Source organism: Amphiura filiformis, chromosome 4 (assembly GCF_039555335.1).
Source record: "Amphiura filiformis chromosome 4, Afil_fr2py, whole genome shotgun sequence".
In the NCBI taxonomy this organism is placed as follows: Eukaryota; Metazoa; Echinodermata; class Ophiuroidea; order Amphilepidida; family Amphiuridae; genus Amphiura; species Amphiura filiformis.
In genome coordinates this window covers 436,231-462,282 of record NC_092631.1, presented here as the reverse complement: position 1 = coordinate 462,282, position 26,052 = coordinate 436,231, and the positions used below count along the sequence as shown (strand labels likewise).

Below are 26,052 nucleotides of genomic sequence, written 5' to 3'. Positions count from 1 at the left end.
TCTTGAAAAGATCTGCAATTGGAAATCCGCACCCCCACAAAAAATTCTGGCTACGGGCCTGAGTACAATGATTTTGTAGAACCTCCTCGATGTGGCCACCCCAATTTGTAGTATTTTGATGTGTGTTTGTATTTGTGCGGCCACTGGTGTGACACCTATATTTTATATCATCCACCCTTTAAAAAAAATCTACCTCAAATGTGTCCCAATTTATAGCATTGCTACAGGCCTATGCTCATTAGGAAATTGAATTTGCTAGTGTCAAAATGTCTGGCAAAATGCTCTTTCAATGATCGTATGGCTCCATTATTGCTGCTTGAAGCTATTATGAGCTGCTGGGTGTATTTTACATGAAAGTATATTTGTCGCAAATATGAACTGTTAAAATATATTGCAGCTTCTTCCTGAATAGGCATTAATAACGAAAGTACATGTACTCCTCAGCCATATCTATTTTGGATGCATGAATTTTTCATGTTGGTTTGAATAAGGCTAAAAAAAATGGTTTGTCTCAAAGCTCGCGCGCGCATTTGTAAATTCGTGAGATTTTATTTCAATTTTTTTTTTTTTTTAGTTTTTCCGGAAAAATTCGCTAAAAATCAGATTTTTTCTCCAAATACCATGAAAAAAGTCGGGAATAAAACAAAACAAAACAAAAAAACGTATTTCGCATTTGTTTTCAAACCACTCGTGAGCTTTGAGACAAACCATTATTTTTTTTTGGCCAAATGTTAGCAATGGTGTAACAATTTGTCAAAGAATGACACGTTACTGCACTGAAGATAGTCACTGTTAAGTATTGACTCATAATTATCGGATTCAATCAATCAGTCCTGGGTACAGTTTAATACGTTTAGGAAATCTGTTAAAACTTGTAATATTTCTTGTAGTTGAAGATGTTGTAATTTTAAAATGTGCCAAAATAGGAACATTTTGGTAAAGCTTGCTACAGCTACTGTGCGAATGATGATTGTCTCAGTTACATGTAGGTATTCATTTGTGATTATTGATGCACCATTTGACTTGGGGAACTGGAAGTTTAAAAAAAAAACTTCAAGCAAAGATCAACTTCCCCACTATCACTATAAAAAACCCATTCCCCACCTAAAGTTTGTTCGCCTTACAATTGGCAAAAATTATTTGTTTGTTTAACTGCGCACGTCAATGAAGTTTCAACCTATGCTTGTGTAAATTACATTAGGGCATGCATTACGCAACATGCAACTAGCACTAACCAAGTGCTGTGCCCAACTGCATGTGCACCATTCTGTATCAATACATGATGTTATGAGTCATTTTTTTTGCCAATTATAAGCCAAACAAACTATAACTGTATTGAAATAATGCATGAAAATAAAAAAATTCTAGTGTAAAAAGAACCTTTCCCCGACCTCAATATCCAGCCCAGCCCCCTTCAAGTCAAATGGTGCATCCCTTACTATTGAGTGCATGTCTGTAAATGCTTCCCCATTGATTCATTGGCTGTACAAAAAGGGTCCCCCATCTCAAACGTCATTAAATATCCAGGCCTATTAGGGCTAAAACATGAATTAGGGCCTAATTGCCCAGAACGTATTCGGCGATTGCTATATTTATAGCCGTGCAACCTAATTATCATATTCAACCAATCAGTTAATGATGAAAAAAATGGGTATCAATTTAAAGCTAAAAATACAGAGATAGTATAGACTGTACAGTCTATGGTTAAAATTCCCTGTCGATTCTGAGTAAAAAAAAAGCGCAGTGATTTATAGTGCGCTCTAGATACTAGAGCTAAATTGAGAAGAGACGATAGCATGTTCTTGAAATATTTGATGTGATCAAGCTAAATGAGTTGTCTGTTACTAATACTTATTTTGAGATATAGCCAATAACAGTATTCAACTTCTTTTGTATTTTATTGTTTGTGTGTACCTTTGAATGCTCCCCTTTTCCCTTCAAAATGTGCCTCCCCTTTAAATTCCCCCCAGTATTCTCCCTCCCCCCCTGCAAGGCATTAGCCAGAGGGGTGTCTTTAGGGTTTCCAAAATGGCAAAAAATACCTTATTCTTCAAAATCATGGTGTGCACTTCCTATTCACTCCATTATAAAAATCAGAATTTTAGGGTGTCCAAATTTTTAAATTTTTAAACAAGGTTTTAAAGTTTTAAACAAGGTTTTAAAAAACTTTGTTTAAAACTTTAAAAAAATTATCATCAAAAATGTCAAAAACACTATCCCAATATTGATTCATTACTAAAAACAAGAAAACATACATTTTAAAGATGGCAATTTAGATGTATTACATGAACCAAAATAGATCTTTATGAGATATATAATGTTCTTGCTGTCTAGAAACATTATTCATGTTACCTCTATTGCTATCAACATGATCAATGTTATGCTTTTTAAACAAATGTTGTCTATTTGCATTCATCCATGTGTCTCTCATAGAGGCATGCCTTAACTCTCTCCATGTGGGTGTCGGCTGCAGACGATGTTTGAAAAAAAAAATCAAAAATTTCATAATTGTAAATTTTCATGACCATATTTGAAATCAGCATGGAAAATGCATTAAAATGAGTACAAGCAGGTCTAGTATTGGTTCAGTGGTTCTTAAGATAGCTCTTGATATTTTGAGAAAATATCTCAAAACTTTGACTTTTTATGTTGAAGCCTATGGTTAGCAGACAAAGAGACTAGAATGGATATTGTAGTCCAATCAGAGAGAGCCATTCTGATAATTTTGTACCAGAACCAGTAGTGAGAGTCAGTGGCGTAACCAGTGTGTGGGGGTGTGTGTGTGGGGGGTAGAAAGAGTGGGCAAAGTGTCCTACCCCTTGGAAAAATTTTGGGTGAAATTAGGGTGGAAGGGATCAGCAGCCTTGTAGATGTGAATGCAAAATTTGATGTTTCCTCCATGATATCAATTATCATAACTTTCCAAAGAGATTATACGCAATAAAAAATTCAATGATTTATAGTGTGGTATGCACAGGCACAATGCCTAGACATTGATCCACAAGCCTCAGCACACTTTAAAGGTTGTTGCTGACCACTAGTCCACTGTGGCCCCACATCATTCCATAAACCATTAAACAAAAACATAGGGACTTGCAGCTAAGAAGTGCACACCCTAGACATTCCACAATAGACCATCACAGCCAGGATCAGCTCCCCAAGTTTCATACGGAAAACGGGTTACAACTCAAAATTACATATATAACATAATGGTAAAGTCCGCCTTATTGTTTTTAAGCCAGAGCCCGAAATTGAACGACAATTTGCATCTTTAAGGATAGATGCGTATTGTTGGTCGAAGCAGCCAAAAAAAAAATCGATTTTATTGTCTAAATCAATATATTATTGAAAAATAACACTTTGATGTTTTGCAAAAGTTCATTCTACAAATCAAGTACTTTGAAAACTTGCTTAATTTATTGTTGTTAATGAGTTATGTACATTTTACAAAAGTGTTGTTGTTTCGCCCTCTTTACAACATAACTCAAGAACCGCATGACCTACAAAAATGTTTCTGTGATATTTGAATTCTTCTACACGCTCGCAAGGAAATGAGCAATACAATTTTTGCCAAAGCTCACTACCATTTGCAAGATGTTGTGAACTACCAAATCGCAACACTTTAAAATAGCGTATTACCTTAAGCTTGAGTGTTTCAAAGATTTGAGTTGGATTGCACACTCAGCACAGTTTTGACACAAGTGTTACATGTTACAACCACTCACTCTGAATCAAAGTTAAAAGGGCGCATAGCGAATTATCCGAAGGTACACCATTTGTACCGCCATCGAGCGACACACAAACATGGTGAAGTGTGTACTCTTTGATTCTTAATCTCCCATACAGAAGGTGTAGACTTCAAATAGTCACCCATTCAGGTGATTCAATTTGAAATTAACACTCTCTGTGTGGAGGAAGACTAAGGTCATGTCTTCTATAGACGAATCCAACAAGCCAAGTCATGGTCAGGATTTGGTCGGTCATTATTGGGTCCCTGCATGCACCAAACTGGTGTTGTGAGTGCCCAATTGGGTGGATTAAACCCGCTTAAAATTCGATGTTAGATTCTTTTGTGTTGTAAACTGTCATCATTCTTTTGTCTATGTGTAACACGGGTGATAGAATGCAGTTTAAAATACCCTTCAAGGCCGCATCATTTCACATTTTAGGTGAGATAGCGGGGTCCCCGTCACGGCTATGGCTGCCATTGAGGTGTAGGAATTTGTGAAATTGGATTCATCTATAGGGAGTGTACAGATTTCATCTGGAATAGCCTAAATTGCACAGCCTCTCAACAAAAGGGATCTTTCCCCCATCAGTTGTGTGATTTGTAAAGGGTGTGTCACTTTGGTATTGTATGAGTGGTGATATGAAAAATAAGCATCCCACTAGTTGGACTACCGACAAAATAGCTTAGTACTTTACAGTTTAGCGGAGCTCTGTAGTGTAGCAACTTGATAAAATCATGAACATGGCATGAAGAGGTGATTTTATGAGATGCTTCCGAATTCTGCGCCATGCAGTTCTGTGTCTGTCGTCGTCATTATGTGTAATGATTGTACATGTGATGAGCGCATTGTAGTGAACAGCACTAGTCAAGTACTGACTGTGTCAGCATACAATGTGGTTAGCAGTCTTGTTCAGTGTATGTTGACAGAGTAGCCTTATTTTCTAGAGTCTATCTATCATATATATTTCTTAAAATAATACAGACATAGTATGACCAGTTAAAAATTATTATTTTATAATATATTCATATAGGTGGGAGAAAATTAACAAAAGTTCCACTCTGATGATAAGAGGTTCAAAAAGTCCAAAAAAGGGCAATTTTTAGAGTTTTTTTTAGGTCCATGGTTTCGGTTTACACAAAATTTACACAAGTGCACCATGATTTGAAAAAGGTTCACTCTTTGGAAGTCCTGCATAGCTGCACATCCCTTGCAAAATCAATCCTGTGTACGGGCCTGGATGAATCATTCTGTGATTTGCTAAAAACTCAGTTAATTGCAGAACCAAAACACTATGAAATTCATCAATTTGGCTAGAACAAACTTCCATTAAAAGGGCTATATACCACAATTTATTAAAAATTACCGATTACAATTGCCTTACATTGCTTTTGATGATCTATGCTTCATTACAGCTTGGTTCCTGACTTCCATGTAGCCTATTACATTGGGATTTATATGTGCTGTTCATGATTGCAAAGGTCTATGACTATATGCACATGCAAAAATGTTCACATTGTGATAAATTCAAGAGTTAGAAAGTCAAATAATCGGCCCAAAAATTCTGGGAATGTCTTCCTTTCAATTCAATTTACTATGTATCACTTGGTAATTGTATCTAAGGTTTGGGAAAGTGCCACATAATGGCTCGCATGCACACACATGGCATACATCTTAAAGCAGGTACTTTGACATTCATATACATGTAGGTTATCAACCCAGTTTTGTTTTCTCTGCTAAGAAGCATTTGATTTCTGATCTCAATTTCCTGTAATGTTGTTTTAATGTTCTCTGTGTGTAGATGTAGTGCAAGAAGTACACTGAGAACCAGAGATTTAGATGATTTATGTAGGATGTTTTACAAGTTGCAGTGATGTGAAATGCAAATTGCAAATAGGAGTTGGCAGTGGCGTAGCCAGTACTTTTTCAGAGGGTGGGCAAAAGGGGAGGGGGAAAGGCATCTTTCAACAGGGCAAACTTTGACGAAAATGACCAAAAATGGGCTAAGAAGTACAAAAAAGCCTAAAAATCTTAAATATCAGGGCGGCCCCGGCCAGCATCCCACAGGGGGGGGGGCAAGAGGGGGCCAAGACTTATCACAGGGGGAAGCTGCCTCCCTTTCCCCTCCTTGGCTACCCCACTAGGAGTTGGAAGCACAAGTTATGTTTTACAAGAATGTTAGTGTTAGTTGCGAGTTGCAAGTACAAGTTAAGAGCAGAAGTTGCATCTTGCAAGGTGTGAGTATGAGTTGCAATTAAGTTATGTTTTACAAGTTTAAGGGCTGAAGGTACGTCTTACAAGTTGTTAACTAGTGTGAGTTGCAAGTACTATGAGTTAGGACTAGGAGCACAAGTTGTGACCAGTTGTGAGTTGCAAGTACAGAGGAGCACAAAATATGTTTTACAAGTTGTGAATTACAAGTATGAATTAGTAGTAGCACAAGTTATTAGAAGTTGGAAGTTGGGAGTTGGCAAGTATGTGTTACGAGCACAAGTTATATTTTACAAGTAGTGAGTGCAGGGCCGTTCCTACCATTATGCCAGGTAAGATGGTCGCCTAGGGCGGCAAACGCAGAGGGGCGCAAAAAAGGGTGAAAAAAATAAAAAATAAGAGTAAAAATAAAAAGGGGGCAAAAAGAGAAACATGGCGGAAAAGGAAAAGGGGGACCTGAGAAAAAGAAAAGAAACGGGGCAGAGAAAAGGAAAGAAGACACAGGGCAGAGGAAAGAAGAAACTCCCTTAACACTTTTTTGGTATGCTTTGGTGGGCGGCAGGGAGAGGCCTTGCCTAGGGCGGCAAAATCCCTAGGAACCGCCCTGAGTGAGTGTAATTTGTGAGTTGAAAAAAGGGGGGGTTGAGAGCATAAGTTACGTTTTACAAGTTTTACAAGTATTTTTGTATCATATTTGTATAATATCATATATGTGCATACGTACATACATGTACATGTATAATATTTTGAAATTTCAGCATATGCTCCCTCCCTCCCTCCCTCCCACCAAAAAACCACATGGCTATACTTTGGTTCACCTCAAGTTTGGTAGTGACGTCAATGCTTCTTCGTGGTTGCGCTGCAAGCGTGCCAACAAAACGCTCATGTACGCGTGCGTGCACACTTAGGGCGTTTAACTTTACGCGCGCTATTTGATACTGCAGCACGGGAAATTCGCACATACGTCACTAGTCACTACCAAACTTGAGATGAACCAAATTTATATAGTGTACATAGAGGCATTATTATGCCCACGTCATTATGCATGCATACTTACAGTAGCAGACTCAGTCTGGATTGATGGTGGTATGATAATTTTCAAAAATCTAAAATCTGTAACTTCTCAAGGGAATCAGGAAGTGTACCTTTAAAATGTAGGCTTCCTACGCAAAGACACTTGAAGGGGAAAATTTGTTTAAGTTATTGTGATTAATAAACAATTGGTAATTACCGTATGTCATTATCATTTTACTGGAGGCATTTGTAGTCCAACTGGTAATGGGCCATTTTGGATTTTGTTGGAAATGTGAGTTGTGATTAGTCTATTCCATTTGAAATCCATACACCCCCTATGGAAGAAAAGTAGTAAGTACGTCTTTAGAGCCTACTTAATATTCATGAGGTCACAAGGTCAAAGGTCAACCGAAGTGGACAAAGGTCAACCGAAGTGCCGCCATTTTGAAAAGGCGACCGGGGAGACCGCCATTTTGAAAGGTCAACCGGAAATGCCGCCATTTTGAATCGAGAAAAAATTTCCACAAAAAATTCCCCAAAAAAAAATTTCCAAAAAAATTTCAAAAAAAATTTCAAAAAAATTTTTCAAAAAAAATTTCAAAAAAAAAAATCAAAAAAAAAAAAAATTTAAAAAAAAATTTTCAAAAAAATTTTCAAAAAAATTTTCAAAAAAAAATATAAAAAAAAAATTCAAACAAATTTTACCAAAAAAAAAAATAAAAAAATTAAAAAAAAATTCAAAACAATTTGTGAAAAAAATCATGAGGACGTGGCTAATTGCCACAGATGAATATGAATGAGCGAATGTAAATAAGGGACGTTAATATTTAGGGATGTTAATATTTAGGGACGGTGAAAGGAGTCAATGAGCAGGAAAATGAGTAAATGAGCGGTAAAATGAGCGGGACAATGCTATACATAGAACCGGATAAAACCGGTTAGAACCGGTTAAAACCGGTTCTCCTCTCCCCTCCCATCACCCCCAAATATACAACAAAATGCACAAATCCGGCAAAATGCGTTGATTGCGTAACAAAATGCGTCAAAGCGTAACGAATCGCGTCAAAAATGCGTCAATGCGTCATGAAATGCGTCAAAGCGTACCAAATTGCGTCAAAAATGCGTCAATGCGTAATTAATCGCGTCAAAAATGCGTCATTAAGTAGAATTGCGTCAAAGCGTTACTAATTGCGCCGATTACGCGATTTAAATGCGCCAAAGCGTGCAATCGATTGCGTCAAAATGCGTACATTGCGTACCAAATTGCGTCGATCGAGCCACGAAATGCGTAATGCAAAAGCTTATATAAGTTGGTTAGCTTAAAACTCGGTCATTTCGATCCGAGCCTTCAACGAGTCAACATGAATACCTTTAAATCTTACCCCTGCTCCCTGTGCGGCAGGACGTTCTCGCGCAAGTACGAGCTCGAGAGACACGAGCGACACGTACACTCCAAGGAAAGAGAGGAAGAAGAAGAGGAGGAGATGGATTCCGGCGATAAAGACTCGGAGGTCGAGGAGCGCGAAGTGTCGGACGAAGACAACGATGAACTGGAAGACAACGAGGCTTATCGTCGGAATCCATCTCCTCCTCTTCTTCTTCCTCTCTTTCCTTGGAGTATACGTGTCGCTCGTGTCTCTCGAGATCGCATTTCTTGCGCGAGAACGCCCTGCCGCACAAGGAGCAGGGGTAAGATTTGAAGGTATTCATGTTGACTCGCTGAAGGTTTGATCGAAATGACCGGTTTTAAGCTAACCGCTTATATAAGCTTTTATGCGTACGCATTTCACAGTAATTTATGCAATTTACGATTTGGACGCAATCTACAATACTTTGACGCATTTCGTTGCGTAATCGCCTCAATTTACGACGCAATTTACGCATTTTGACGCAATCTACAACGCTTTGACGCATTTTGTTGCGTAATCGACGCAATTAGTAACGCTTTGACGCAATTTACGACGCAATTTACGCAATTAGTAATGCTTTGACGCAATTTACGACGCAATTTACGCATTTTGACGCAATCTACAACGCTTTGACGCATTTCGTCGCGTAATCGACGCAATTAGTAACGCTTTGACGCAATTTACGATGCAATGATGCATTTTTGACGCGATTCGTTACGCTTTGACGCATTTCACGACGCAATGACGCATTTTGACGCTATTCATTACGCTTTGACGCATTTTATTACGCAATTGATGCATTTTGACGCATTTGTGCATTTTGTTGTATATTTGGTAGTGATGGAAAGGGAGAGGAGAACCGGTTTTAACCGGTTCTAACCGGTTTTAACCGGTTTTAACCGGTTCTAACCGGTTTTAACCGGTTCTAACCGGTTTTATCCGGTTCTATGTATAGCATTGCCCCGCTCATTTCACCGCTCATTGACTCATTTCCCTGATCATTTACTCATTTACACGCTCATTGACTCAATGACATGCTCATTTGCTCATTTCACTGCTCATTTATTCATTTCCATGCTCATTTGTTCATTTTACTGCTCATTTGCTCATTTCCATGCTCATTTGCTCATTACCCTGCTCATTTGCTCATTTCACTGCTCATTTGCTCATTTCCATGCTCATTTGCTCATTTCACTGCTCATTGACTCCTTTCACCGTCCCTAAATATTAACATCCCTAAATATTAACGTCCCTAAATATGAACGCTGGTAAAAAAATCAACTTCTCGGTTCAAAATGGCGGTATTTTATTTACATTCGCTCATTCATATTCATCTGTGGCAATTAGCCACGACCTCAGGATTTTTTTCAAAATTGTTTTGAATTTTTTTTTTGAAATTTTTTTTTGAATTTTATTTTTTTGAATTTTTTTTTTTGTAAAAGTTTTCAATTTTTTTTTTTTTTTGGTAAAATTTGTTTGAATTTTTTTTTTGAAATTTTTTTGAAATTTTTTTGAAAATTTTTCTTGAAATTTTGTTGAAATTTTTGTGGGAATTTTTTTGAAATTTTTATGGGGAAATTTTGTTTGTGGAATTTTTTTCTCGATTCAAAATGGCGGCATTTCCGGTTGACCTTTCAAAATGGCGGCATTTCCGGTTGACCTTTCAAAATGGCGGTATTTCCGGTTGACCTTTTCAAAATGGCGGTATTTCCGGTTGACCTTTTCAAAATGGCGGTATTTCCGGTTGACCTTTTAAAATGGCGGTATTTCCGGTTGACCTTTGACCACTTCCGTTGACCTTTGCCCACTTCCTGTTGACCTTTGACCTCATGAATATTAAGTAGGCTCTAAAGACGTACTTACTACTAAGAAATGACGTTAATCTTTCACCGTGTGAATGAGGTTACCTGAGTGGGCGACGCCATTTTGAATCTACACCAGGCACCCCATGTGTTGTTTTAAATATAGTAGGCATTATTTGTGTTATTGTCACAGATTGTTAGAAACTTGCATGCCACTCTCGCAAATTTTTAACTTGTGTATGAATTGCAGTGCATAAGGGCTCATATTGAAATACCCTACCATGCTTTCACACAGAAAGAAGGCAGGATTCATGCCCCCCCCCCCCTTTTTGACATGAAAATTATAGGCCAACCCCATAGAAAACCATATAAACTCAATTTTTCCAGGAAAATTTGTGGTCATTTTTTCAGGGACCCCTTAGGAGGGTCAAAAAATTTCAGGGCCCCCTCTTTTTTTTTTTTTTTTGCATCAGGCCCCACTAACAAGTGTTTGTGAACGGTCCCTAAAGGCAAATTCCAAAATGTCAAATTTTTAGTGAAAATAATGCAATCATATTCATGTAATGAGCCCATTTAAGTTCAGGAAGATTTAGGGCTCATATTGAAATACCCTACCACACTTTCACACAGAAAGAAGTCAGGATTCCTCTTTCTAAGGGTGAACCCCAGGAAAGCTCAGTCATAAAACGGATGGATTATATGCATCAGTGATACACCCTGCCTTTTGAAGTGGTCTGGTGACAAGGATTATAATAAAAGTTTATCAAAGACTGGCAATTTTATTGATTATTGAACTAATTGAACTAATCGGCTCATCGCACAACCCAGGAAAGCGCGCTCCTAATTTAAGTGGCTAATTGCAGTGTTATAATCACACAGGATTTTAACAAAAGAAGGCTAGCACAGAAAAGCTGCAGGATGGCGCACAAGGGAATTTCAATATGAGCCCTAAGTAAGAGCATGTAACTGGCAAAAGTATTGTAGCACATCAAAGGGAGGGGGGGACTTTACAGCAAAGTGTTTTTCAAGATATTAAAATATTCAGAAAAAGGTATAAAATAAGAATTTGGAATACTCCTTCACTTAAATAATATGAATGCCTTGATCAATTTTAAAGCTTCAAAAACACTTTCAAAGCAGAAATACTGAACCCAAAATGGACTTCACCTGCAAATTCCTCCCTGTTTGATGTGCTGCATCACAAATGAACCTCATTTATACATAGCTATAAACCTGGGCACAGCTTCTGAAATTACAACTTGTAACTGGCGCATTTTCATAAAACTTTATACACCCTCAATTTTGTTCGAAGTTCGGTTTTTCACATGTACACAAGGATTGTTCATACACTAATCACCATCTGAAATAGTTAAGCTTAAATCTGCATTTTTCATATGAAATTTTGTGATTTTTAAAATTAAGTTCCGCATCCGGATCTTAATTCCTTAACACAGTTCAGTAGCAGGTAAGCTTATAGCGGTGCTCACAAATTGTCTTTTATTTTTATGCTTCTTTTTACAGACTTCTTTCTGTAAATTACCACTGGGTGGGTTTCTAGGGATCCCAATGGAATGTCAAAATAAAGTGCAATTTTCTCATTTGATTTTCCCCGAGCCCCTTTAAAAAGTCGCAACTCGCAAGCAACTTGCAAATCACATCGTGAAAAACAGTGTCTGGAGAAACAGAGAGGTAGGGGAATAACTGCCGGTACTTGTCTTTCAGTTTAATTTCTATGCTGAATATTATGTGGATAATGTCGTCTATGCTGTGGGACTAACACGCGTGCAGGTGCTATGTCATGATTTTGGTGCACCGCATTTCCATGCTCATTTGCTCATTTCACTGCTCATTGACTCCTTTCACCGTCCCTAAATATTAACATCCCTAAATATTAACGTCCCTAAATATGAACGCTGGTAAAAAAATCAACTTCTCGGTTCAAAATGGCGGTATTTTATTTACATTCGCTCATTCATATTCATCTGTGGCAATTAGCCACGTCCTCATGATTTTTTTCAAAATTGTTTTGAATTTTTTTTTTGAAATTTTTTTTTGAATTTTATTTTTTTGAATTTTTTTTTTGTAAAAAGTTTTGAATTTTTTTTTTTTTTGGTAAATTTGTTTGAATTTTTTTTTTTGAAATTTTTTTTTGAATTTTTTTTTGGGGGAAATTTTGTTTGTGGAATTTTTTTTCTCGATTCAAAATGGCGGCATTTCCGGTTGACCTTTCAAAATGGCGGTATTTCCGGTTGACCTTTTCAAAATGGCGGTATTTCCGGTTGACCTTTTTAAAATGGCGGTATTTCCGGTTGACCTTTGACCACTTCCGGTTGACCTTTGCCCACTTCCTGTTGACCTTTGACCTCATGAATATTAAGTAGGCTCTAAAGACGTACTTACTACTAAGAAATGACGTTAATCTTTCACCGTGTGAATGAGGTTACCTGAGTGGGCGACTCCATTTTGAATCTACACCAGGCACCCCATGTGTTGTTTTAAATATAGTAGGCATTATTTGTGTTATTGTCACAGATTGTTAGAAACTTGCATGCCACTCTCGCAAATTTTTAACTTGTGTATGAATTGCAGTGCATAAGGGCTCATATTGAAATACCCTACCATGCTTTCACACAGAAAGAAGGCAGGATTCATGCCCCCCCTTTTGACATGAAAATTATAGGCCAACCCCATAGAAAACCATATAAACTCAATTTTTCCAGGAAAATTTGTGGTCATTTTTTCAGGGACCCCTTGGAGGGTCAAAAATTTCAGGGCCCCTCTTTTTTTTTTTTTTTTGCATCAGGCCCCACTAACAAGTGTTTGTGAACGGTCCCTAAAGGCAAATTCCAAAATGTCAAATTTTTAGTGAAAATAATGCAATCATATTCATGTAATGAGCCCATTTAAGTTCAGGAAGATTTAGGGCTCATATTGAAATACCCTACCACACTTTCACACAGAAAGAAGGCAGGATTCCCCTTGCTAAGGGTGAGCCTCAGGAAAGCTCAGTCATAAAACGGATGGATTATATGCATCAGTGATACACCCTGCCTTTTGAAGTGGTCTGGTGACAAGGATTATAATAAAAGTTTATCAAAGACTGGCAATTTTATTGATTATTGAACTAATTGAACTAATCGGCTCATCGCACAACCCAGGAAAGCGCGCTCCTAATTTAAGTGGCTAATTGCAGTGTTATAATCACACAGGATTTTAACAAAAGAAGGCTAGCACAGAAAAGCTGCAGGATGGCGCACAAGGGAATTTCAATATGAGCCCTAAGTAAGAGCATGTAACTGGCAAAAGTATTGTAGCACATCAAAGGGAGGGGGGACTTTACAGCAAAGTGTTTTTCAAGATATTAAAATATTCAGAAAAAGGTATAAAATAAGAATTTGGAATACTCCTTCACTTAAATAATATGAATGCCTTGATCAATTTTAAAGCTTCAAAAACACTTTCAAAGCAGAAATACTGAACCCAAAATGGACTTCACCTGCAAATTCCTCCCTGTTTGATGTGCTGCATCACAAATGAACCTCATTTATACATAGCTATAAACCTGGGCACAGCTTCTGAAATTACAACTTGTAACTGGCGATTTTCATAAAACTTTATACACCCTCAATTTTGTTCAAGTTCGGTTTTTCACATGTACACAAGGATTGTTCATACACTAATCACCATCTGAAATAGTTAAGCTTAAATCTGCATTTTTCATATGAAATTTTGTGATTTTTAAAACACTTTTTCGCTCACCTGGAAGGGGGGGTCGCCGCTACATCGTAACATCCTATGACGTCATTTTGTCAATCATATGACGTCATCAGTGAAGGTTATCCCGATCGTAGACAAGATACCATCACAGCATCACCATCTGCTGAAGACGCTAGTCGAACTAGTGAAAACGTTCCAGGTGAGCGAAAAATAGTGTAGTGTTGAAGTTAAACTCTTTAATCATACTTTTAAACTGTTTGAGAAACGGCTTTAAAATGTTACTGTGTTTGAAGGAACTACAAAATGTGGAAAATTGGATTTGAAGCAGCTGAAAACGGAGGAGGTCATCTTGAAAAGGGTGTTGTAAAAGCAACATCCATATAGCCCAGATACGAGAGTGACCAAGTCCCCTCTCAGGGTACAAATCTGAAACTTCCTATAGTAAGTGGCATACTGACCGGGCGGGAACATGCAGGAGAACATTTTGAAATAGGACAAAATTGACCAAGTTTACGATTTACATCTTCTTTTTGGCCTGTTTCAGACTAAAATTAACCCCCTTTTTGTGGCCCATTTTAAATGTCCTGGTAAAGCCATTATTCTAGGAACGGGTCAGTGGGATACCTTTGCAACTTGACGCCCCCTCCCCTCCCCCAGATATTTCACCTAGATTAAAAAGAGTGTTCTCAATCCATAATTATGTACATGAATTTATAAGAAAAGTCAGATGGAAATCTTTCAGTTCCGTCAGTTCATGATCTTCTTGAAACATGAGCATGAAACATGTGTGTTAGTGTGTCAGTGCAACATAAATGGACTAGTACTAGAAACAATTTATAAGTCATAATGTTGTAGGCCTGTGTCATATGGCGGCCAAGCATATCTAACATTTCTGGTGTAACCCTTAAGTTCAAGTTTAAGCCTTAAGTGTGCCCCAGAGGTGCCCTATGATGTTATGGCATGGTATAAGTATAGTGCAACATTCAGTAATGGATGTTTAGCAAACATTGAGCATGATAATGATGGGCCAGGGTTGCCACAGATTTTCTGCTTGATTTACAAATAGTCAAGAAAAGTCATCCAATTTTGCTCTGAACCATTACATGTACTGTAAACGTGGAACTTTTTGCGCTACATTAATTTTCGCGCTTTTCGCGCACAATTGAATTAACACGAATTTAAAAACACACAAATATGCTATTTTTGTATGTAGGCCTATGGAAGGAAGCTCAAAATCGCAAAAATAAAAACAGGTGAAAGAGCTTAAATTTTGCAAAATGCAAAAATGTACACACACAGAAATTTCCACGTTTACAGTAGTTTCTATGGGACAGGGAACTACCGGAAATTGGGAAATTGCGGGAGCCAATGTTGAAAAGTACCCCAATATTTTCTTAACCATTGGTTTCTATATGAGTCAGGAAATGATCATGGGAAAAATCTTCAAAAGTCACCCAATTGGGCTACCAAATTGTGGATTTGGCAACCCTGATGTTGGGGTAGAAGTTCAAGAAGAAGGTATGTTGTTTACGTTTTGTAGAGACCTTTGAAAGGGCTTGAAAGTAAACAATTAAAGGTGCACTTCCAGATCACCAATCTCATCCACTTGACTTGAGTCTAGGAAAAGATACAAAAAAAACTACGGGGGCAGTGGTGGCACTGGGGGTGGGGAGAGTGGGTAGTCAGAACTCTACCCCCAGTTTCTCTCCAGTAAGACCCCAAAATTATGAAAATGTCCACTTTTTGCAGCAATTTTGCACAAAATTTGTTGATTTTTCCCCCTGAAAATCACTTTGACCCCCCCAATTCCTGGTGCCACCACTGTATGGGTGGGACTAGGGCTATTAAGGGTACTTAACTTTGCAAGTGATGGGAATATAGAGACAGTGGTTTTAGATTTGGAAATTTGGATCCTCTTTGACCATGTTTTTAAAATGAAGAAAAATAAATAATTCTCCTGCAAAATCACTGAAAAGTCGATATTGCTCCGAGCGTCTGTCACAGAATGTTTTAAACTAGATAAATGTATGTATACATAATGGGACACGACACTGATTCTTATAACAATGGTTATCCATTCCACTCTACACCATGTACATGTACCGCTGAATAATGACCCTATCATCACTGATCATCATGGCATCCCTATTTGGAAAGATAAAGAGGGGTAATTTGTGATGCAAAGCATGATTGATTTATAAACCAGGAGGAATAGGAAGAAGGAAATGGACTGGCACATCTTGTAGGATTTCCTCCTCCCTCCCTCATGGGATGTTCCCCATCTATTACCTCGTTCATTGGGCTATTCCCGTTGAAATCCATACACCCCCTATGGAAGACATGACCTTATAATCTTCCTCAAAGGGAGTGTAAGGAATCACCCATTCAGGTAGTCCCAATTTGAAATTCACACTCCCTGTGTGGGAGATTAAGGTCATGTCGTTAGTAGGGGGTGTATGGATTTCAGAAATAGCCCATCATCATATCGGATGCAGGTACCATCTCTCACACGAAACTGTTTTTGGTTATGTTCTTGCTCGTAGCCAGGAATTGTATTGGGGAGGAACAGATTTTTGAAAAAGTGGAACTTTGTGGGTGGATTTGTGAAAGAGTGGACGTAAAGTTGAAGGTGCCATGCAAAATTGTTTTTGTGGATTTGGTGGAAATTTTGGGCTAATTTTCATTGATTTTGGCAGAATATTAGGGATTTTGGGTGGATTTTAGGGGATTTTATGGACTGTGGGATCTGCTCCTTTTGCCCCCTGGCTACGAACCTGGTTATGTTGTCTGTCTCTTCCTTGTGTCATCTTAACTTTCTCTGTCCATCTGTCTGTCTCCCTTCTGTCTCTCTTCTGTCTCACCATCCACCTGTTTCTCATTTTCTGTCTTTGTCTTTGTCTCACTCCTTTTGTCCATTTTCTATATTTGTCTCTTTTGGTTTCCATCTTTTCCTCACTCTTTTTCTACCTCTATTGTCACAGACCAGGGGTTTGGGAAAATTGGAATAAAAGTCGGACTTGCGACGAAGTCCGACAATTCCCTGGCCGTGGGTAGCGTGGCCTTAAAATTGAAAAATATGAAGGGGAATCAAGTGCCTAATTTATACTCTTGACCTTGAGACTAAATAAATTCACCCTGAATCTAGGTTTTACAGTTCAGTAAATTTATTAATTATTTTTGAATTGCAAATATATAAATATAAATATAAATTTAAATAGCAAATTCAATTTCTCTGGTATAATGGAACCAGGGACACAATATTTGAGATTTGTTCCTCACATAAAATAACGATTCAACATGAATCGAGACAAAAATAAATTCCCGATTAATCAATCGGCTTATTACTTTTCACGTAATTTGTCAATATTATAACTGACCAATTTGTGAAACCCTAAATACCCCAAGTGCTGATCGATAAAATGCACCGACCAACACCCTTTCAAAATTTTTGGATGAAAGTTGATTAATAAAAATTATTGATCAATCAATTTCTAATAATCAATCTGATCAAGTTTGAAACCCTAAATACCCCAGTGCTGATCGATAAAATGCACCGACCAACACCCTTTCAAAATTTTGGATGAAAGTTGATTAATAAAAATTATTGATCAATCAATTTCTAATAATCAATCTGATCAAGTGTGAAACCCTAAATACCCCAGTGCTGATCGATAAAATGCACCGACCAACACCCTTTCAAAATTTTTGGATGAAAGTTGATTAATAAAATTATCGATCAATCAATTTCTAATAATCAATCTGATCAAGTGTGAAACCCTAAATACCCCAGTGCTGATCGATAAAATGCACCGACCAACACCCTTTCAAAATTTTGGATGAAAGTTGATTAATAAACACTATTGATCAATCAATTTCTAATAATCAATCTGATCAAGTGTGAAACCCTAAATACCCCAGTGCTGATCGATAAAATGCACCGACCAACACCCTTTCAAAATTTTGGATGAAAGTTGATTAATAAAAATTATTGATCAATCAATTTCTAATAATCAATCCGATCAAGTGATCGGTAAATACCTTTCCAATAAAATCAATCAACCCGACCGATCAATTGAATCGATCATTTCCTTTCAAAATTTGGATGAAAGTTGATTAACAAAAATTATTGATCAATCAATTTCTAATAATCAATCCGATCAAGTGATCGGTAAATACCTTCCAATAAAATCAATCAACCCGACCGATCAATTGAATCGATCATTTCCTTTCAAAATTTGGATGAAAGTTGATTAATAAAAATTATTGATCAATCAATTTCTAATAATCAATCCGATCAAGTGATCGGTAAATACCTTTCCAATAAAATCAATCAACCTGACCGCTCAATTGAATCGATCATTTCCTTTCAAAATTTGGATGAAAGTTGATTAATAAAAATTATTGATCAATCAATTTCTAATAATCAATCCGATCAAGTGATCGGTAAATACCTTTCCAATAAAATCAATCAACCCGACCGATCAATTGAATCGATCATTTCCCTTTCAAAAATTTGGGTGAAAGTTGATTAATAAAATTTTTTTGATCAATCAATTTCTAATAATCAATCCGATCAAGTGATCGGTAAATACCTTTCCAATAAAATCAATCAACCCGACCGATCAATTGAATCGATCATTTCCCTTTCAAAATTTGGATGAAAGTTGATTAATAAAAATTATTGATCAATCAATTTCTAATAATCAATCCGATCAAGTGATCGGTAAATACCTTTCCAATAAAATCAATCAACCTGACCGCTCAATTGAATCGATCATTTCCTTTCAAAATTTGGATGAAAGTTGATTAATAAAAATTATTGATCAATCAATTTCTAATAATCAATCCGATCAAGTGATCGGTAAATACCTTTCCAATAAAATCAATCAACCCGACCGATCAATTGAATCGATCATTTCCTTTCAAAATTTGGATGAAAGTTGATTAATAAAAATTATTGATCAATCAATTTCTAATAATCAATCCGATCAAGTGATCGGTAAATACCTTTCCAATAAAATCAATCAACCCGACCGATCAATTGAATCGATCATTTCCCTTCAAAATTTGGATGAAAGTTGATTAATAAAAATTATTGATCAATCAATTTCTAATAATCAATCCGATCAAGTGATCGGTAAATACCTTTCCAATAAAATCAATCAACCCGACCGATCAATTGAATCGATCATTTCCCTTTCAAAAATTTGGATGAAAGTTGATTAATAAAAATTATCGATCAATCAATTTCTAATAATCAATCTGATCAAGTGATCGGTAAATACCTTTCCAATAAAATCAATCAACCTGACCGCTCAATTGAATCGATCATTTCCTTTCAAAATTTGGATGAAAGTTGATTAATAAAATTATTGATCAATCAATTTCTAATAATCAATCCGATCAAGTGATCGGTAAATACCTTTCCAATAAAATCAATCAACCCGACCGATCAATTGAATCGATCATTTCCCTTTCAAAAATTTGGATGAAAGTCATGAAAGTTGATTAATGAAAATTATTCATCAATTAATTTTCAATTTAAACAAAGTTTAAGCTTATAAAACCATTTTTGTCGTTTTTTAAATTTTGTGACGGCCACAAACTCATGTGCTAAAATTTTCAGCACCCGAGGTTAATTTGTTTCTCGAGAAAACCAGACACCAACATTCATGAAGACGATCATGACATTGTTGATTATTCAAATTGAATTAAGCAACTTAATTTTCCAACAAAATTGTCACTTCACATCGAAATGACCACAAAATTATTTGTATGTGCTTCCCGAGGGTACAAATACAAAAAGTGCAAATCTTAATCTTACCAAAAATATATCACCAATCAATTCAGAACATCCAAATAATACACAAATTAATTTTCGAATTCGAATAAAGAAGCCACAGCATTCAAAACGCCGTGGACTTTTTTAAATATTGAGACAGATACAAAAAGTGCAATTCTTAAGCTTAACAAAAATATGACATCAATCAATTCAAATAATCAAAATATGCAAGAAATCAATTTTCGGTATCACCGAATGAAGAAGCCACAGCATATCACAACGCCGTGGACTTTTTAAAATTTGAGGCAACGGTGTCTGAGTTTCTCGCATAAAACAACAACAATTTTTCCCCATTTTCTATTTGTGTCCCGTAATAGAACGCCAATATAATTCCTCACACATCTCTGATAATATTTTCAAACATGGATAAATGGAGGGGCAGTCAGTCAGTGGAACAGATTTTAAGGTTTACTTACACTTACCAAACCATCACTTCTGTATGGCGAAAGGCTTAGGAAAAGAACGACGAAATTTTGTTTTCTCAAAATTTCACACGTGTTTATATTTTAAAACACATTTCTTTTTGCTTTCTCGACGTTGGTCGAGCTAAAATTTTTGACCAAACTTGTGTAGGGAATTCACTCTCAAGGTGGAGTTATTCCCACACTAAATTTTTGATGAAAAACCTATAAAACAAATTGAAACATTTTAAAGCAAAACCAGACGCATGTCTCTAGCCCACGAACGGCCCGACAGAACTGATCTGATCTGGTTCAGACCGGATGTCACGGCGATTTCGCCGCTCTTACTTCCACTTTACTCCTCCCTATTTGTGAAAGGGCAAGTTCCACTGACTCAATATTTAGAGGAAAGGACATTCGTCAATATACTTGCTCCCGTGCACATGAATAAAAAAAAAATATGAACACGAACAACCTGGCCAGGGAGCTCGAACACAAAATGGAACAGCCCCAATCGAACGGTACAGGTTTTCAGTGACCAATCAGGCTTTGCTCTGAACAAAAGATTGATCAATCCAGAGGACTTTGGCTACCAATCAGAATTTGTCCTGAACAAAAGAGGTCTCCCGACAAAAATCGGGACTATCCCTATTTAACATAATACATTTCAAACCGCGAAAACAACTTCTTGACAAATGTCCCTCCCCACCAAAACGCAGCGTCTCGCCACCAACACACATAAATATCACAAAGTAGTAATGCATGAAATCTCTTTAAAAAAATGCATGTATATTCCTTTAAGAAAAGACATGAATGTCCCTTTAAGAACATATTTCTTTGTAAATCTGCCATTGTCAATTGCAATTAATAGCAAATTTGTAATAATCATTAAATATTTATCCAAGTGTTCATTAATAATTACCATGGCAATAATTTAAAACCTGCCATTTATTGAGTGTCTCAATAAATGGCAAATTTGTAAGAAACACTCCTAACATAATTCATTTTCAAGTGTTCCTGTCCATGGCATTGAAATGTATCAGAGTTCATTTTGTATTAAAGTTCATAAATCGATGACATAATCTCCACTCATCATCCAAGCTGGTTGTCTTCTTGTCCTCTGTTGGCGGCGCAGAACAGGTGTACTGTTTATTTGCCTTTGAGGGTAAGGGACTTGGGATTTTTGTCATCAACATCTGAATCTGATGATTTCTGACACAGTTCATTGCTCATTTCACTGGTAACACCTGCAGCTTCACTGTTATGTGACGAAACTTGAACTTGCGCTGAAGAGATGTCGACCATTGATGAATCTGATGAGAGTTGTTCATCATTTACAGCTGCAATTGCGACTGTAGATGTTTCTGGTGATGAAACTTCGTCACCCGACGCCACCACTGAAGACGGAGACTGATCTGTCTCAATGTTCATTAATTGGTTCGCCACTGATGTTTCTGGTGACAAATTTTCGTCACCCGGCGCCACCACTGAAGACGGAGACTGATCTGTCTCAATGTTCATTAATTGGTTCGCCACTGATGTTTCTGGTGACAAATTTTCGTCACCCGACGCCACCACTGAAGACGGAGACTGATCTGTCTCAATGTTCATTAATTGGTTCGCTACTGATGTTTCTGGTGACAAATTTTCGCCACCCGACGCCACCACTGAAGACGGAGACTGATCTGTCTCAATGTTCATTAATTGGTTCGCCATTGATGTTTCTGGTGACAAATTTTCGTCACCCGACGCCACCACTGAAGACGGAGACTGATCTGTCTCAATGTTCACCGCTGCCACCAAAATTTATGTCACAGACCAGGGGTTTGGGAAAATTGGAATAAAAGTCGGACTTGCGACGAAGTCCGACAATTCCCTGGCCGTGGGTAGCGTGGCCTTAAAATTGAAAAATATGAAGGGGAATCAAGTGCCTAATTTATACTCTTGACCTTGAGACGAAATAAATTCACCCTGAATCTAGGTTTTACAGTTCAGTAAATTTATTAATTATTTTTGAATTGCAAAAATATAAATATAAATATAAATTTAAATAGCAAATTCAATTTCTCTGGTATAATGGAACCAGGGACACAATATTTGAGATTTGTTCCTCACATAAAATAACGATTCAACATGAATCGAGACAAAATAAATTCGATTAATCAATCGGTTATTACTTTTCACGTAATTTGTCAATATTATAACTGACCAATTTGTGAAACCCTAAATACCCCAAGTGCTGATCGATAAAATGCAATCGACCAACACCCTTTCAAAATTTTTGGATGAAAGTTGATTAATAAAAATTATTGATCAATCAATTTCTAATAATCAATCTGATCAAGTTTGAAACCCTAAATACCCCAGTGCTGATCGATAAAATGCACCGACCAACACCCTTTCAAAATTTTGGATGAAAGTTGATTAATAAAAATTATTGATCAATCAATTTCTAATAATCAATCTGATCAAGTGTGAAACCCTAAATACCCCAGTGCTGATCGATAAAATGCAATCACCAACACCCTTTCAAAATTTTTGGATGAAAGTTGATTAATAAAAATTATCGATCAATCAATTTCTAATAATCAATCTGATCAAGTGTGAAACCCTAAATACCCCAGTGCTGATCGATAAAATGCACCGACCAACACCCTTTCAAAATTTTGGATGAAAGTTGATTAATAAAAACTATTGATCAATCAATTTCTAATAATCAATCTGATCAAGTGTGAAACCCTAAATACCCCAGTGCTGATCGATAAAATGCACCGACCAACACCCTTTCAAAATTTTGGATGAAAGTTGATTAATAAAAATTATTGATCAATCAATTTCTAATAATCAATCCGATCAAGTGATCGGTAAATACCTTTCCAATAAAATCAATCAACCCGACCGATCAATTGAATCGATCATTTCCCTTTCAAAATTTGGATGAAAGTTGATTAACAAAAATTATTGATCAATCAATTTCTAATAATCAATCCGATCAAGTGATCGGTAAATACCTTTCCAATAAAATCAATCAACCCGACCGATCAATTGAATCGATCATTTCCCTTTCAAAAATTTGGATGAAAGTTGATTAATAAAAATTATTGATCAATCAATTTCTAATAATCAATCCGATCAAGTGATCGGTAAATACCTTTCCAATAAAATCAATCAACCTGACCGCTCAATTGAATCGATCATTTCCCTTTCAAAATTTGGATGAAAGTTGATTAATAAAAATTATTGATCAATCAATTTCTAATAATCAATCCGATCAAGTGATCGGTAAATACCTTTCCAATAAAATCAATCAACCCGACCGATCAATTGAATCGATCATTTCCCTTTCAAAAATTTGGATGAAAGTTGATTAATAAAAATTATTGATCAATCAATTTCTAATAATCAATCCGATCAAGTGATCGGTAAATACCTTTCCAATAAAATCAATCAACCCGACCGATCAATTGAATCGATCATTTCCTTTCAAAATTTGGATGAAAGTTGATTAATAAAAATTATTGATCACTCAATTTCTAATAATCAATCCGATCAAGTGATCGGTAAATACCTTCCAATAAAATCAATCAACCCGACCGATCAATTGAATCGATCATTTCCTTTCAAAAATTTGGATGAAAGTTGATTAATAAAAATTATCGATCAATCAATTTCTAATAATCAATCTGATCAAGTGATCGGTAAATACCTTTCCAATAAAATCACTCAACCTGACCGCTCAATTGAATCGATCATTTCCCTTTAAAAAATTTGGATGAAAGTTGATTAATAAAAATTATTGATCAATCAATTTCTAATAATCAATCCGATCAAGTGATCGGTAAATACCTTTCCAATAAAATCAATCAACCCGACCGATCAATTGAATCGATCATTTCCCTTTCAAAAATTTGGATGAAAGTTGATTAATAAAAATTTTTGATCAATCAATTTCTAATAATCAGTCCGATCAAGTGATCGGTAAATACCTTTCCAATAAAATCAATCAACCTGACCGTTCAATTGAATCGATCATTTCCCTTTCAAAAATTTGGATGAAAGTTGATTAATAAAATTATTGATCAATCAATTTCTAATAATCAATCCGATCAAGTGATCGGTAAATACCTTTCCAATAAAATCAATCAACCCGACCGATCAATTGAATCGATCATTTCCCTTTCAAAAATTTGGATGAAAGTCATGAAAGTTGATTAATGAAAATTATTCATCAATTAATTTTCAATTTAAACAAAGTTTAAGCTTATAAAACCATTTTTGTCGTCTCCCAAATTTTGTGACGGCCACAAACTCATGTGCTAAAAATTTTCAGCACCCGAGGTTAATTTGTTTCTCGAGAAAACCAGACACCAACATTCATGAAGACGATCATGACATTGTTGATTATTCAAATTGAATTAAGCAACTTAATTTTCCAACAAAATTGTCACTTCACATCGAAATGACCACAAAATTATTTGTATGTGCTTCCGCAGAGGGTACAAATACAAAAAGTGCAAATCTAAAAAAAAAAAAAAATATATCACCAATCAATTCAGAACATCCAAATAATACACAAATTAATTTTCGAATTCGAATAAAGAAGCCACAGCATTCAAAACGCCGTGGACTTTTTTAAATTTTGAGGCAAATACAAAAAGTGCAATTCTTAAGCTTAACAAAAATATGACATCAATCAATTCAAATAATCAAAATAGGCGCAAATCAATTTTCGGTATCACCGAATGAAGAAGCCACAGCATATCACAACGCCGTGGACTTTTTAAAATTTGAGGCAACGGTGTCTGAGTTTCTCGCAAAAAAACAACAATTTTTCCCCATTTTCTATTTGTGTCCCGTAATAGAACGCCAATATAATTCCTCACACATCTCTGATAATATTTTCAAACATGGATAAATGGAGGGGCAGTCAGTTACCAAACCATCACTTCTGTATGGCGAAAGGCTTTGGACATGTTCGACGCCATTTTGTTTTCTCAAAATTTCACACGTGTTTATATTTTAAAACACATTTCTTTTTGCTTTCTCGACGTTGGTCGAGCTAAAATTTTTGACCAATCTTGTGTAGGGAATTCACTCTCAAGGTGGAGTTATTCCCACACTAAATTTTTGATGAAAACCTATAAAACAAATTGAAACATTTTTAAGCAAAACCAGACGCATGTCTCTAGCCCACGAACGGCCCGACAGAACTGATCTGATCTGGTTCAGACCGGATGTCACGGCGCTTTCGCCGATCTTACTTCCACTTTACTCCCTCCCTATTTGTGAAAGGGCAAGTTCCACTGACTCAATATTTAGAGGAAAGGACATTCGTCAATATACTTGCTCCCGTACATGAATAAAAAAAAATATGAACACGAACAACCTGGCCAGGGAGTTTGGACACAAAACGGAACAGCCCCAATCGATTGGTACAGGATTTCAGTGACCAATCAGGCTTTGCTCTGAACAAAAGATTGATCAATCCAGAGGACTTTGGCTACCAATCAGAATTTGTCCTGAACAAAAGAGGTTTCCCGCCAAAAATCGGGACTATCCCTATTTAACATAAAACTTTTAAAACCGGGAAAACAACTTCTTGACACTATGTGTCCCTCTTTGTCTCTGTGTATGTCTCCATATCTCTCTGTCTCTATCGCTCTTTTCTGTCTTCCTAACTCACTTTTAATCTCTCTTTATCCCTGTTTCAATCTATTCTCTTCTCCATGTCTGTCTCTCCATCTCTTTTTGTCTGTCTGTCCCTTTCTCCCAGTCTCTCTCCGTCTCTCTCACATAAATCTATGCCGTCACTAACTTTATTGCTTTAATCTAAATACATGTGATCCAAACTTGTTGAAAGTGCAGAGGAAAGGACGAAGATGAAAAATTCAGTAAACAGATCACATTGACAAAATACCCAGCCAGCAT

The 26,052-nt window shown here is 36.5% G+C and overlaps 1 protein-coding gene across 6 annotated transcripts in view; it reads left to right on the top strand.

The window, feature by feature from the left end:
- Nucleotides 1–26,052, top strand: part of LOC140150449 (RNA-binding motif, single-stranded-interacting protein 2-like) — a 435,798-nt gene that overhangs the window by 30,226 nt on the left and 379,520 nt on the right. The window lies entirely within an intron of this gene.